Source organism: Podarcis bocagei (assembly GCF_964188305.1).
Source record: "Podarcis bocagei genome assembly, chromosome: 17".
Classification (NCBI taxonomy): Eukaryota; Metazoa; Chordata; class Lepidosauria; order Squamata; family Lacertidae; genus Podarcis; species Podarcis bocagei.
In genome coordinates, this window is record NC_138143.1 from 32,960,618 (window position 1) to 32,977,103 (window position 16,486).

Genomic DNA, 16,486 nt, shown 5'->3' on the forward strand with positions numbered 1-16,486 from the left:
GAAAAGCATAATTGGAACAAATGTCTGGAATTTAAAGTGGAAAGGATTCAAATTAGAAAGAAGGCACATTCTTCTCTCTCTCTCTCTTAAAAATGAGAAGATGATTAACTATTGGAAGAGACTTGCCAAAAGAGAGAAAGAGGGTGGGTTTGCCTTGAGTTTCTGCCTTTAGATTAGGAACAGATACCCTTCGACAGATATGCTTCAGTAACCAAAGTATCAAAAGTTTAGTTAATTAGAATTCAGGGAGCTTGTCGATCTCAGGAGGCCTTCCTGGCCTTAAACTTTCTTAATTATAGCAGCAGACTGGAATTGCTGCCCCAGTTGGACCGGTGTCAGCTTTCAATGTAAAGTGGGGGTGGGAGGGGGGGGGAGGGAGCCTAAATTAAATCACCAACATGACCTTCAAGACATAACATGAGGTAGCATCATAATGTGTTATAATGTGAGAATCGATTGTCTTTGTGGGTTTTGCTCCTTAATAAATGTGTTCCTACTGTGAACATATAGGCGATGGTTTTCCTCTGTTTAAAAATGGTAACGGGAGAACAATTAGAAGACCGGGAATAGCTAAAATGCTCACTTTTCCTTATTATTTCTCACCAAGCAGTCAGTGCTGCTGGTTCTTCGACACCCCTATGCAAAGGTGGTTTTAGGGTTAGGGGACCACATTGGAACTTGGGGGGGGGGGGGAGACAGGAATTGCTAGGAATTAGCTAAGGATATTATTTCAACACCAGACTTTCTAGTAGTTAGCTAGCTTCAGTAGGACAGCACTTACCCAGAGCTCCCCAGGGCTCAACACACTTCTGCTTTGCTTTAAGAACAGGTGTACTTGTATATCCCTTCTCTACTTCTAGGGCAGGCTTATAGCAAAATTGTCACGCCCACACTTCTGTCAGCCTCTTAAAATAGTTAGGGAACCTTTTACTCTTTAATCAAGGTGTGTATGATTCGTAGAATTTGCTACCTGTATAGATTGTAACTTTGTGGTCTGAAACAGCATTTATATATATATATTGTCACTCCTATTTCATATAATAAAGCAAGCTATTTTTTTAGTCCTCTGTGAGAGCTTCTTGTGGGCATAAGATCTCTTAGTCAACACATATACATAACAAGCACGTCATCACTCCGGCAAAATATACTAAACTTCTCAGCAGTGTGTATATGAACATAAGGTTAAAAAGGTAAAGGACCCCTGGATGGTTAAGTCCGGTCAAAGGTGACTATGGGGTTGCAAGGCTCATCTTGCTTTCAGGCCGAAGGAGCCGGCATTTGTCCACAGACAGCTTTCCGGGTCATGTGGCCAGCATGACTAAACCACTTCTGGTGTAATAGAACAGCGTGATGGAAGCCAGAGTGCATGGAAACACTGTTTACCTTCCTACTGCAGTGGTACCTATTTATCTGCTTGCACTGGTGTGCTTTTTAACTGCTAGGTTGGCAGGAGCTGGGACAGAGCAACAGGAGCTCACCCTGTCATGGGGATTCGAGCCACCAACCTTCTGATCAGCAAGCCCAAGAGGCTCAGTGGTTTAGACCACAGCGCCACCCGCGTTGAGTGCTGGCCATGCACACGTGAGTCCATGTACACATTCCTGCCCATGATCCATAAACCCCTCCTATCCCAAGACCACTTCCACCCCTCCTTTCAAAACCCCAGCATATATTTTATCATGGAAAAGACACGGAAATTCTCCAGGTACATTATTAATCCTGGATGGGCTTGCCTGACTGAATGCAAGTGGAAACTTCTTTCATAAATCATGCAAGGTCAACCTGAGTTGGTATTTTCACATCCCCTGTATTTTGAGCAATACAGGTAACGTTGCAAAGAGTGCCATCATTATGGCATCTGCTCTCAGAGAGGTCAGAACTTGCAGTTTGAAAAACATTTAATATTTATGGACAAGCACAGTTCTGGAATAATTTATTATTCTTGTAGCTTGGGCAAGGTTGTGAATTTCACTGCAGCTAGAAGCTGATCCATTGGTAGGTGGGGTGGGTGGGTTGGTGACACATCAGTAGGATAACTAGGAGTGGACTCTCATCCAGGGACCAGAGAGCACAGTTAACATGGAACTTCTGCCTTTGAAAGCTCAGCTGGCGGGACAGAGAAATGTGCAGCAGGCCTTGAGAGAGATTTTTAATTATTCAGTGGTGTGACTCACTGCTTTAGGACTCACATTCTTGCTAGGTTGAACTCAAATCCTGCAGGACTGTGGCTTACTGGGAAGAGGAATATGTACCTTAGAAGACCTTAAGAGGGCCAGAGTATGCAATTTGTTTGTGCAAAAAGGTCCAAGGTTCAATTTAGGATGTTAGGAAGTTGTGAAAGCTATCCTGAAATTTTGAAGGGTAGGATTTAGATCTATTGATAAATGTACTGAATAATGTCTTAGGATTAAGAGTTGGACAAAAGAAGATTAAAGAGCAAGAGGTAAAGTTGGATACAACATTAAGGACCCCGGCAAAATTAACAAGCATCTCCTTTGCTAGAGAAGTACAGGGGAATGCCACATTGTACAAAAAGTTAAAGGTAGCAGTGCTGACCAATAAGAAAAAAACCAACCCAAAATCTGTGTTATTTTTATGGGGCCAACCAAAAAAGTGTCACAAAATAGTGCACACTCTCGGAGTTAAGCAGCAATATAGCATGGAATGTAGGTTGTTAAAGCCTTTTGCCTATCCCATTTAGTCTGCCTTAAAACACTTGCCCCTTCTCTCTACCCCTCTAGCAAGGAACAGACCACATACTCTTAAGCTTAAAAGCTTTACAGGTCTGATTCATGTATTGTTCCATGAAGCAGAGAGAACCCAGGGTGCAAAATATAGTTTCAAACATGTTACAGTAGCTGAAATTGCAGCAAGTTCAGACACGTCCGTCCTTGTTTCACTTCCTCCCTCACGAAGGAGAGGGTGTGATGCAGCTGAGTCTAGGAACAGAACTCTGTGGTCTTAACCCCTTCGTGCACTAACTAGCACATGCATAGTTATGTTTGACTACAACTTCCCACAGGAAAAACACACCCTGTTTGGCTTCTAAAAGCACACCATCTAAAATTAATCTCTGCTTTTCAACTACCAAGGAATCAGTGTGTTTCAAGTAAGAATGAAGACGTGATAGCTGGAGGTTGTTTTTGTTGTTTTTGGTTTTGTTTTGTGTGTCTTTCCAGAAATGAGGTATCAACGCCTGGGTGCTTCTCCTTGGTGCAACTGAAACCTACAGAGTACCCAACAGAGCCTCCCATGAACACCGGGAACACCCACACTTACTTAAGACTCTTACTAGATGACAACACACAGCTTCATTACCATCCAATTTTTTTCTTTCTTCCCTAGCCATTTCTTCCTTCCCACTCTTTGTTGTCTTTATAATGCAGCCTGATTAAGAGTCCTGGAGAGTTTGAAAGCATGCACACTATTTTGTGCCATTTTTCTTGGTTGAATAGAAGCATTGCCCTAATAGGGATAAAAATAATGGCCAACAATGACCAGCTGATAGGTCAGGAACACCTTTGGAAGGTGAAAACCATTTTGATAAAAGACATATCTTTCTCTTCTACCCCCAGCTAAGATGGATGTACCTTGGATATCTGTGAAGGAAAGAAAGGGCAAACTGCAGGTTGAGATAGAGCTTATGAAAGGTATGGAAAGAGAGAGAGATGTTTGGGCTCTGAAAGCATCTTAACATGCTAATAAACTTCCTGGTGATCTGATGAGGAAGCAGCCGTTGGCTTTGGCAGCTGAATGGCATACTTAAATTTTGTATCTCCACAATTATGCTCAACCTCTATATTTGTAAAGAACTGCAAGTATTACATAATGCCTCTGGTATTCCCAGGGAATCCAAACCTGGTTAAGCAATGCACTCCTGTAACATCTCCCCGGTTGCAGAAATGGAGAGAACACAGCAGGATAAACAAAATATCCCTAGCTTTGCCAGATAACTGAATGTCAAGTGGCAGGGCATGAAATTCTCTGCTTGAGACTTTGGAGAAGCAAGTAGATGCCACTCTAGAGCAGCTTAATAGCATTTATTATTTAGAATGCTGATAGTCTGCTCTCGGAGGAGCTTACAGGGAACAACCTAGCATAGAAGAATCCTGTACAACCCCTACCATCGTGCAAGACAGTATCCGCTGTACTGACTGCAATGACATCCATCTGCTGTGCAGGCTGTAGGCAGAAACTGGTCCAGCATTTGCCATGGAAAACATCAGAGGCCAGAGGGATGAACACTGGTGGACATCCTATGTGAATCTGACTTTGGGATTAGAGCTGGACGATATATTGATATATCATCCAAAACCAGTCTGAAGTCCATATTGTGATATCAGTTTCATAGTTTCCCCCCATGCTTTTTGTTAGTTTTCTTACTTGATAAACAAACACATACAATAAAGTAACCAAAAGAATAAAATGACAACAACAACACAAGAAACATACATACAACCATAAATCCATAAATTCTTATACATGGACTTATGACACCATATTCTTTATTCCCATTTTTTAAAATTCTCTGACAGATGTTAGTCTTCCCCAAAGTGGGCCTGTTTTGTCTATTTGTTAAACTGCTTCTTTTATCATTTCATCATTTCTGCTGTTTTCCATATACTATACTTTTACTCCATATTATGTTTTGCAAAAATTAAAGCAAATCCAAGTTTTGATTTGGGGGCACTGTTTTTTTTAAAAAGTAATCTCTATAAATTTCCCATTCCTTTTGGAACTTTTCATTAGGCTGTCTCCTGATTTTCTCCATCATTTTTGCCAGTTCAAGATATTCAAATAATTTATCCTGCCATTCCTTTTTTGTTGGTACTAATTCACTTTTCCAATTTCAGTTTCATAGTTTTTGACCTGGCACTATATCATGAATCATGGTGTGCGTTAGGGGTGGGTGATATATCATCCAAAACTGGTTTCAAGTCCATATCATGATATTGGTTTCAGGATTTTTGACCTGGCAATTTATTGTGAATCATGATGTGTGTATGCGTCTGTGCATGTGTGCGCGCGCGCACACACGCATGCACGCTATGCAAAATTCACATTCCCACAATGTGGGAACTTCACAATGTGGGAAAAACTGTAAAGACAGCCAATGCTACATAGCTTCATTGCTGTTTCAGACACTGTGATAGATCAGTATATCACAATGTTTAGCTGGTGATATGCCACAAAGCTTAAAACCAGATATCGCCCAGCCCTACTTGGGATTTGCTCTAGGGTGCACATGCCATAGATTTAAGCCCTCTTACATCCCTGCCCGTCTTCCAGCTGTCTCCCAGATCTGCTTTCCATAACCCTTCAAGAAGGAGTACATTAATCAGAGCTCCCTTCCCTTTGCTGCGCTTTCACCAAGCGGCATCATGCGCTGCTAATGACTTCTACCCCTCCCCTACTACACCTTTGAAGTCAGCCACGAATGTGGTGCTTTACCAGGGGGACTTACACAAGGAAACTTTAAATGCCTTTGTTTTATTTTCTCTCCCTCCCCCTCTCTTTCTCTCTGATGATTGTTCTGTCATGTTCGGATAAACAACTGCAAGGGGGAGAAGGGAGGGTGTGAATACTTAACGGAATAAAAGGCTGCATTTTTTATTGGCTCCAGATGTCACCTGTCAGAGTTCATCACCATCCCTGCTGGGACTCGACTGGGCTGTTAATTCCTTGCTGAATCACGGAAGGAGGCGGCACTTCTGCAAAAAGGAACCGGAGGGCAAAGCAGTCCTCCTAGACAGGTGTGTGAGAGAGTGAATGAGAACAAGGTTCAACTTCATAGGAATAATCCTCCTGGATCATACCAAAGCCCCAGTGACTCCAGCATCCTGTTCTCACAGTGGCTAACCACATGCCTGTGGGAAGCCCAGAGGCAGGACATGAGTGGAACAGCAATCTTCTCGCAGCTGCATCTCCTGTCTATATATAGAGCAGGGATGATCCACCAGTGGGTGACCTGTCAGCCATTAATTAAATTCATTATTTGTTTTGTTTATTAAATCTCTTAGCTGTTTCTTCTTCTTCTTGCCCAAGGCAACTGAAAGCAGCTCACAACCAAACCAGAAACATGAATAATACTACGAGAAGTGAAGAATGGTCAGAAAAACCATAAAGACTCAGAAATGGTGAAAGATTATTGGGGGAGGGGGAGCAGAATAGCACACTGGAACTGGAATAAATGCTACTGTGTACAGAGCCTTGGTTCAATCAGACACACAAGCCATCAATTGATGTGAATTAATCCCACTCAAAACTATTGCATCTTCAGTAATTATGGGTGCTACAAGAGCTCTATCCAATGCCAGATTTACATATAAGCTAAACAAGCTATAGCTTAGGGGCCCACTCTCTAGCCCCCCCCAAATATACTTCTTCTTAATTGTATTTCACTATTAATATTGTTGTTGTTTAGTCGTTTGTCGTGTCCGACTCTTCATGACCCCATGGACCAGAGCACTATTAATATACTTTTTCTTAATTGTATTTCAGTTCAACAATTACTTTGATAAAATACAGTGGTACCTTGGGTTAAGAACTTAATTCATTCTGGAGGTCCGTTTTTAACCTGAAACTGTTCTTAACCTGAGGTACCACTTTAGCTAATGGGGCCTCCTGCTGCCGCAGTACAATTTCTGTTCTCATCCTGAAGCAAAGTTCTTAACCCGAGGTACTATTTCTGGATTCGTGGAGTCTGTAACCTGAAGCGTCTGTAACCTGAAGCGTCTGTAACCCGAGGTACCACTGTACATATTTTGTTATGTGCAAATGGCTTTAGGTCCATAAATTAGGTCCATAAATTACCATACAGCATATATTCAACACGAAAAACAGCGACAATTTGTTGTTGAGAAAGGACAGCTGGACATATAAAGGGCCCCATTACCTTAAGTAGCTTAGGGCCTCATCAAACCTAAATCTGGCCCTGGCTCTATCTCTTGCAGATTCATCTGTGATAACTCGTTTACACACGCAATGTCTTTAAGCTACGGTAAGTGGATACTGAACATATGCATATGTGAACCAACTGTTTGTCTCAGTTGACTTACTTCATAGAGCTGGTGTCAGGATTATCAAGTTAAAAACTGTTGTGGCATCTGAATATAGACTGCATTTTTAATCAAGGCATATATTGGTTTATATCTTGATCAGGTAAATGGGCTTAGACTTTCAAAAGTTTCATGCCAGGCAGACCAGCTGTTCAGAGAGCCTTGGCAATGTTTTCCTAGACAAAGGAGGGGCCCCTTTGATCGATAGCAGAAAACAATTCTCAAAGTCGTAAAAGCTGGAATTACAGGCTGAAGACCAAGGTTACACAGACCCTACATAATTAAGAGTTTGGTAAACAGTAAAATAAAACCATGTGCCTTAAACTTGAGCCTAAGGTCAAAAGGCCAAGAGCACATGGAAAACAAACCGGCTGGAGAAGGGGGGAAGTGTGAACAGGGGAAGAGGCTTTTTTTTTTTTTTTCCTATTTTATTTTGAGGCTGTAAACTGTTCCTTCCTTGTTACTTTGAGGAAGTTTAAATATGCTGGCTTAAATGTAATTATGCAAAGGATTTAACAAATGTTAAATTCTTATTTCATAGAATCATAGAGTCCTAGAGTTGGAATAGACTACAGGGGCCATTGAGCCCAGCCTCTTGTCAGACAAGAGACGCCATCCAGATATATTAGTTGCCAGACATTTGTTTAGAAACCTTCAAATGAAGGAGATCTTTCAATGTTGATGTGAAACTCAAGATCCTTGACATATGTTCAAGATAAAAATTTAAAATTATTAACCATCTGTTTTGGAGGGCAAGGAAGGCAAGAGGTGAGCTGGTAATTAAGATTCCTTGTTGAGACACATGTAAGATATATTACTACTTATTTGTCATTTATAGATGTAACAATATATAGCTCTTTGTCTGCCATATAAGGACAGGAGAATATGGGTGTATCTTTTAGAATTGGATATAGCAATCAGCCAATAGGAAATTCAAGCAGGCTGATTGAACAGAGGCAGCCAAAGGAGGAGCAAAGGGGGCTGGATTAAGGAAATATAAGGGCTGGCCATAATGGCAGGAGCCAGGCCAGAGCTTGGTAACCATATACCACTGTGCCTCTCATTTATTTGTCTGACAAATAAATTATTATTTAATTTCTCTGTTGCTGCGTTGAATATTTCATTCCAGCTAAGCGTTAACCACAAGCAGGGTGCTACATTTTATGGTGCCTGCGACTCGGATAAGTGGTCTGCTGGAACGCAGCGCCTTCGCCTCACTGGACGGGGTACAAGAGAGAGGACAACTGTGCCTACCCAGCGCGCACTGGAAAAATTTTTTCCAGGGGAACGCAGCAGTCTCGTCTGTCTGATACCCTGCCCACCGACGGCGACGGACCGGGGGGGACCAGAGAAATAAACAGGGAACCAGCTAAGGGTAAGTGCACTAAGGGGTTTTGGCCCTCCAATTAATTGGGAGGAAGAGAAGTCCTGATCAAACTTCTGCGTCTCAGTAAAGGGGAACTGAGTACGCTAGGTGGCTGGGTATATCAGATGGTGATCTGGTGGGGGAAAAGGGAAAATTGGGAGGTAGTGTGTGGTGAAGTATCTGGCGCATTGCATGTGTGAGAAAGTACAATGTGTAGCTGACCTAAGTGTGGAGTGAGTACTACTTCGTTTACCAGTAAGGTGTGTGTGTGAGTGACTGAGTGGAAACTTCACAGGGCCATACAATGGGAGTTGGGGGTTCAAAGGGGGGAAATACACCTTTTGAATGTATGTTAAATAATTTTAAGAAAGCCTTCTCAGGGGCATATGGAGTCAAACTGACGCCAGAGCGCCTGAGAACGTTATGTGAATTAGAGTGGCCGAATCAAAATATTGAATGGCCATCTCAAGGAACCTTTGATATAAATTTAGTAAGCAAACTTTGGTCTAACTTCGCCAAAGAGACTGGAGGGTGCCCAGAACAATTTTCATATATAGATTCTTGGCTGAGCACATTAAATAAAAATCCTCCATGGATAAGGGAATGCAAAGTCCAACGATGCAAATTATTGGCTGTAAAAGCCAAAGCTAGGAAAGGAATCTTGCCAAATAAATCCAAACACTCCACCAGTTGTAACCCCAAGGCAAGAAAGTGGAATGAATAATGGGGGTGGAGTCACAGAACTTGATTCCTTGATAGATTATGATAAATATCTTCAGGAGGCATTGGAGTTCTATAATGAAGCCCAAGCAGAAGTGGTTATTCCACCTATGAGTCCCAGTAGAACTCCATCTACAGTCTCCTTTAGTGGAACAACTGATTGCCTACCCCAAACCCCTGTACATCCAAGTCCTAGAGAATTATTACAGAAGTTACAGGGAGACCTTGATCGGTCAGCAAGCAATACAGCCACCTCAGGCTATGATGGACTTGGTGACTTCAATAATAAATACTCATAGTCCTACTTGGACAGATTGTCGCCAGCTCCTGAATACTCTCTTCACCACTGAGGAAAGGAGAGACATAATTGAAAAGGCACAGATATATTTGCGTGAGCAGGCCAGAGTGGGAAATATTTATAATATTGACCGTCATCTCCAGGACAACTTTCCCTTGGAAGATCCTAATTGGGATCCAAACAATGCAATTCACCTGGCCAGGCTTACCACCTACCGCCAGACGCTTGTGCAAGGTATCTGCAGGGCATGCCAGAAGCCCACTAATATGTTTAAAGTCTCAGGAGGGTAGACGTGTTACCCATAACACTGTTTTGTGTTCGGTGCACACCCACAAAAGACTTAAGTTGTCACCTTTTGAGCTCCTGTATGGGAGGCCGCCCTCCTTTGTTCAGGATATTCCAACTGACCTCAAACAAATAAGAGACCATGTGACACAGGGACAAGTGCAATCTCTCTCCCGTGTTTTTGTCTCTCTCTCGTGTTTGTTTGTTTGTTTGTTTTTATCTTAACAGGTGGGCCCTCGAGCGCACGCCGTGCAGCATTGCCGTGCCGATTCATCAGCTTCAGGCTGGCATAGCATATGGGTGAAAGAGTGGAAACGTGATCCACTTGCACCTAAGTGGCGTGGACCTTACACCGTCTTGCTCTCTACTCCAACAGCGGTGAAGGTAGCTGAGGTGACCCCCCTGGATTCATCACTCCCGTTTGAAGAAGTCCGAAGGCAGTTGGACATGCAAAGGTGACCCCTCTAATCCTCTTAAACTGACTCTCTCCAAAAACCCCTGTATCTAGCCCTACCGGGAACGGGCTAGGTCTCGGGCAACATTAGACGACCGGCCTGCTGCAGCCACAAACCTGGAAGCTGGCTGACCTGCGCACGCCTGAAGCTTGAGGAGCGTCTGAACCAGAGACTGTGAGCGGGAAGATTCTCTTATACAATTGATTGACTGCCCCCTTGTGGAACAATTATCAGGGATATTACACATTGGGGATCCTTGGGATATATGTTTTGGTCTTGGTGGTTCCCCATTTCTGTCACTGGGGGAATTATATTGGGACTAATAGTTTTCTGCTAACACAATAAGGTAATTTTTTTGTGGAAGGAATGCATATGCTAGACATCAACATGATTTTATTATTAATCCTGATCCCTTGGGAAGGGGAGGGTCCTTGAATCTGACCAAATTTGCTAAATATGGATTCCGCTATGACCACAATATGTGGGTAGGTTTAGCTGAGATGGTAGCCAATGTGCAAATAGGACCAATTGCCTTGTTTGCTCTCTTGGGCCAGATGATTCAGAGGGAGGTGTGCCCTTATTACCGATACCAATAAATGCCATTGGTATGGTAAGCGAAATGCTACACCAAACAGAAGTACAGAATTTCCCCGGATGGAACTCAACTAAACATTACGAGTTATACCTGTACAAGGGGAATTCTGTGTACATAAATCATCAGATGCAGCTGATTCTACCATGATAGGCTCTTCTCATTGTCACTATACTTGGGATTATATTAAGAATAGTCATACCTGGGCAAACGGTACTACCTATCGAACTCGGAATACCTTGCCCTGTGCAACCCCTTTTATTCATGCATGGAAAGTGGTATGGAACATAACTGTGACAGAGAAAGGCAATCTAACATACTGCACTGTGAACTCTATACCCCTTGTGATATTTCGCCTTCTGTACTCCACGTACCAAAAACCTCAGACCCGATGGTTGTGGTGGATATGTGGAGAATGGGCATACAAGAAACTCCCTTCCAAATGGAGTGGGACTTGTTTCCTGGGATGGGTATTACCACCAATTTGGATTTTGCCCACTAGTTCAGCTAAGCGAACACGAAGAAACGCTGATATTTCTCATATAGCAGGAGGAAGTACCCAAAGTTGGAGCGATACTGATGATTGGCCACCAGAGCGCATTATAGCCTATTATGATCCTGCCTCCTGGAATCCTGGTGAGCTCATACAAGGGGCACGGGATCCTATTTATAATCTAAACAGAATAATTTGATTGCAAGCAGTAGTGGAACTTGTAACCAATGTAACGGCCCAGAGTTTGAGACTTATTGCACAACAGTTGGATGAAAGTAGAGCCGTCATTTTGCAGCTGAAAATGGGAATGGATTATGTACTTGCCAAGCAGAGAGGCCTATGTGGAGTCTTGAACTTGACAGGGAATGCCTGTTGCTTTAACATTTCAGATAATGGTGAGGCAATCCGTGTGTTGGCCACAAAGATGGAGAATATAGCACATGTCCCAGTACAAACATGGGAAGGATGGGATAGGGGATGGTTACCCAATGTCACAGGACTCAAAGGGATACTATTGTCTTGCTTGTTTTTCTTGACGGTAGTAGTGATGGTTTTATGTATGATGCCATGTATCATCTCATGTTTTAGAAGTACAATTAGCAAGATGATTTCGAATGAAACTCTACCTTATATCATGACCCTATACACAGCTTTAACTCAGGAATATGATGAAGATCAAGCTATCAAGGACGCTTGGTAGCAAGGTCCTTGAGCTTGAAAGGGGGGATTGTGGCATCTGAATATAGACTGCATTTTTAATCAAGGCATATATTGGTTTATATCTTGATCAGGTAAATGGGCTTAGACTTTCAAAAGTTTCATGCCAGGCAGACCAGCTGTTCAGAGAGCCTTGGCAATGTTTTCCTAGACAAAGGAGGGGCCCCTTTGATCGATAGCAGAAAACAATTCTCAAAGTCGTAAAAGCTGGAATTACAGGCTGAAGACCAAGGTTACACAGACCCTACATAATTAAGAGTTTGGTAAACAGTAAAATAAAACCATGTGCCTTAAACTTGAGCCTAAGGTCAAAAGGCCAAGAGCACATGGAAAACAAACCGGCTGGAGAAGGGGGGAAGTGTGAACAGGGGAAGAGGCTTTTTTTTTTTTTCCTATTTTATTTTGAGGCTGTAAACTGTTCCTTCCTTGTTACTTTGAGGAAGTTTAAATATGCTGGCTTAAATGTAATTATGCAAAGGATTTAACAAATGTTAAATTCTTATTTCATAGAATCATAGAGTCCTAGAGTTGGAATAGACTACAGGGGCCATTGAGCCCAGCCTCTTGTCAGACAAGAGACGCCATCCAGATATATTAGTTGCCAGACATTTGTTTAGAAACCTTCAAATGAAGGAGATCTTTCAATGTTGATGTGAAACTCAAGATCCTTGACATATGTTCAAGATAAAAATTTAAAATTATTAACCATCTGTTTTGGAGGGCAAGGAAGGCAAGAGGTGAGCTGGTAATTAAGATTCCTTGTTGAGACACATGTAAGATATATTACTACTTATTTGTCATTTATAGATGTAACAATATATAGCTCTTTGTCTGCCATATAAGGACAGGAGAATATGGGTGTATCTTTTAGAATTGGATATAGCAATCAGCCAATAGGAAATTCAAGCAGGCTGATTGAACAGAGGCAGCCAAAGGAGGAGCAAAGGGGGCTGGATTAAGGAAATATAAGGGCTGGCCATAATGGCAGGAGCCAGGCCAGAGCTTGGTAACCATATACCACTGTGCCTCTCATTTATTTGTCTGACAAATAAATTATTATTTAATTTCTCTGTTGCTGCGTTGAATATTTCATTCCAGCTAAGCGTTAACCACAAGCAGGGTGCTACACTGTCAAGGCTGTTTCTAAATGCACAAGACAATGAAAAGCCTTGAATCTGTCCCTGGCAGTCAAATGCCTGCATTCCCAGAAACATGGAGGCCTTTCGTAACGTTGCACATTTTTAAGCCCACGTGCACTGCTAGTTACGTGAAAGGGCTTTAAAACCCTGTGCCAATCACACCTATGAGATTCTGTGCCATAAAGAAGCTGTTTATTATATAGTCCCTGGCACAGCTGGGATTCTGCAAGAGGCGACCTTCCTAAGCTTAGAGCTCAGCCGCAGGAAAAAACAGCCGCCGCCAGCTGACAGCTATTACAAAAGTGAGCGATCTAATCTAACTGGCACCTTGTGGCAAACCTTTTCAATAGCCGCAGGTTGCAGCGTAGCATGCCTCGTAACATCATGTTCTACAGGTCTGCCATGTCAAACATGCCACCGCGTTCCTTTTGGGGGCACAGAATCAGCTGCTACACTTCTCACCTTTAATTATGCTTTTGCATAACCAGCCAGACAAAAAGGAATGTTACCATTCCCCCACAAAACTTAGTGGTCATGAAATATTCAACTTTTTGCCCCATTTTTTTCAGACACGTTTACCCAGGAATAAATTTCCATTTATTCATTCTCGTAACTTACGTATCATTGGTAAGAGCCCAAACAGGTTAAACAAACTCAACTGGGTTTTTTTAAAACACTGTGCAATCAAACAATAGAACCCCTTTAAAAAGCATGAAATCGAACAGCAGCAAGCTTTAAATTGTAAACCAATTTTTATAATGTTCAAAACACTCAGAGGAAAGGGGTTTGCCTTTCTTCCACAAACTCTCAAAAAAAGGGTGTCCGTTGTTGTTCTTGTTGTACCACCCCGCCCTTCTTGGCTGGGCTTCCCCAGCCACTCTAGGCAGCTTCCCGCAGAATATAAAAACATAATAATATTTCAAACATCTTTCCAATACAGGGCTGCCTTCAGCACCACCAAGGAGAAGGCCCAGCTTACCAACCTGGATCTCAGAAGGAGGAGGCCTATGTTTTTCTTGCAGTTCTAAGAAACAAAAGAAGGATTTTATGGAAGGTGGTGTTCTTTGAAGGAGGCAGAGTCTATTTTCTGAAGATCAAAAGCAGTTTCTTCAGCTGGGCCTGGAAACAAAGAGGCAACGGATATATTGGAATATAATCATGAAAGAATAAAGTGGCCTCTCCAGCTAGGCTCTGACGTTTCTGAACCAACTTCAAGGGCAGCCCCATGCAGAGAACAATGCCAGTACCAAGGCATGCATTACCAAATGGAAGTACAGGCATACCTTTGTTCTTGAACGCCTTGTGACATGAAGGTTTTGGCTCCCGAACGCCGCAAACCCAGAAGTAAGTGTTCCAGTTTGTGAACTTTTTTTTCGGAAGCCAAACATTCAATGGAGCTTCCTGCAGCCAATCGGAAGCCGTGTCTTGGTTTCCGAACATTTTCAGAAGTTGAACGGAATTCCGGAATGGATTCCGTTCAAGAACTAAGATACGACTGTAGTTTATATAAAACTAGGTTATCCATCTGTTCAAGTGCACAGTTAACCACAGATAACGGGGATGCCAAAAATTCCTGTTGAGTAAATACTCCCTTGACTATAGAAATAACTCTTTTGTATAGAAAACAAAGGTCCAATCTTAAGTTTTGTTCTCCCCCATTTCTGCATCAGTTTACAATTAAAAAAAATGTAATCACGAAAATTCACCAGCATTTTAGTGCTCTTAATATACGCATTTTAAGATGAACTTTTGCTTCATATACAGTAGTACCTCGGGCTACATACACTTCAGGTTACAGACTCCTCTAACCCAGAAATAGTACCTCGGGTTAAGAACTTTGCTTCAGGATGAGAACAGAAATCGCGCGGCGGCGCGGCAGCAGCAGCGGGAGGCTCCATTAGCTAAAGTGTTAAGAACAGTTTCAGGTTAAGAACGGACCTCCGGAATGAATTAAGTATGTAACGAGAGGTACCACTGTACTCACTTTTGCAAGGCATTTCCCCAAATATAATGCATTTTGTGTGGTCTCACCCCATAGATAGATAGAAAGAGATAGATGATGATAGATGATAGATAGATAGATAAATAGATAGAGATAGAGATAGATAGATAGATAGATAGATAGATAGATAGATAGATAGATAATGGACACTCTACCCCAATATACATATTTTTATACACATTATTTAGTCAGAGATCTCTATTGCAAAATTCAGAGAAGAACGAATTTCAAAGGCTAACAAATTTTGAAAGGTTGTTTTGGGAAGAGCAAATTAAACGGGTTCCCATTAAAATGAACCAAAACTTCTCCCCCATTCCTACGCCAGGTACCTGAGTACAGGACAGCAACCTGAGCGCCAGTGTTTGAGGAGTTAATGGTGAGAGAGCGCTCTTTCATCCTGTGTGAAACGACAGTAGCCTTCATAAAAGGCTTGAAAAAGGATGGGAGTTTCTTGATGGTGCCCTAAGAACCTCTAAGAATGAACTCTTGCCTCTCCTGCCTGAAGCACCTTCCAGTTTCCTTGTGTAAGCAGCGCCAGGAGACCCAAGCAGAGGCCAGGGTTTAGTTTAACTAAAAGCTAGCTGAGCAGGATGGATTCCCAACTACCGGTACTTGAAACCAGAAGGAACAGCAGTAATGGCGATGACAGCGAGTACCGGAAGGCAAACCGAACCTGCAGCTACAGTGGTAACAGTAAACACCCTTATTTATGGGAATGTCTGTTTCTTCAGCTCCTCACGTTGGCATAAAATCACCTGACCTTTATACCAGCTTACAGGTGCCAATGTGTTTAATCAGCAGCCTACCCACCCAGGGAACTTTGATAACACCTGACGGAGGAGACTTTGCAGTTGCTTACAAGAGCAAATTGGCTGAACAGATGCGATCTATGCATGAGTGACACTGAACAGGATGTACGAAACATATTCCTGGGGAAGCAGCAAGCCGTGGATTGATGTGTTAACACCAGTGATTTTTGCCTCGCTGATGGCTCAGGTGAAGGGGAGCGAGGTGCCACTTCCGTGGGTGGGTTTGGAATACTTAAACATGCGCAAGTAAATTGTTGCAGCCCACAGCAGTCGCCTGGGAGGGCTTCTGTTCTGATTGCCAATATGACTTGGCAGCCTGTAGAATTCCATCCCAGGAACAAAGATCCGGGCCTGTTCAAAGGCAAGCAGAATCCTCCGGTCTCCATGGAAACATGGAGCCATCGCTGCTAGGTGCACGATGTACATTAACACTGCCTCCTTGCCATCACAAAAGATGAGAGGCCTGGCTAGCACTCTTCTCCGGCACCCTGTGGTTTCTATAGATATGTGCAGCTGTCTCTGCTTAGTGTGGGACTTGTACAGTCACCACCA

At 42.6% G+C, this 16,486-nt stretch overlaps 1 long non-coding RNA gene across 2 annotated transcripts in view; it reads right to left on the reverse strand.

Annotated features, from left to right (window-relative positions):
- Positions 1-13,745: 13,745 nt before the first annotated feature.
- LOC308577049 overlaps positions 13,746-16,486 on the reverse strand; it is a 75,586-nt gene continuing 72,845 nt past the window's right edge. For both annotated transcript variants that reach the window (XR_014003385.1, XR_014003386.1), the window contains exon 4: positions 13,746-14,242. This is a non-coding gene — a long non-coding RNA (uncharacterized lncRNA). The remainder of the gene's footprint in view (positions 14,243-16,486) is intronic.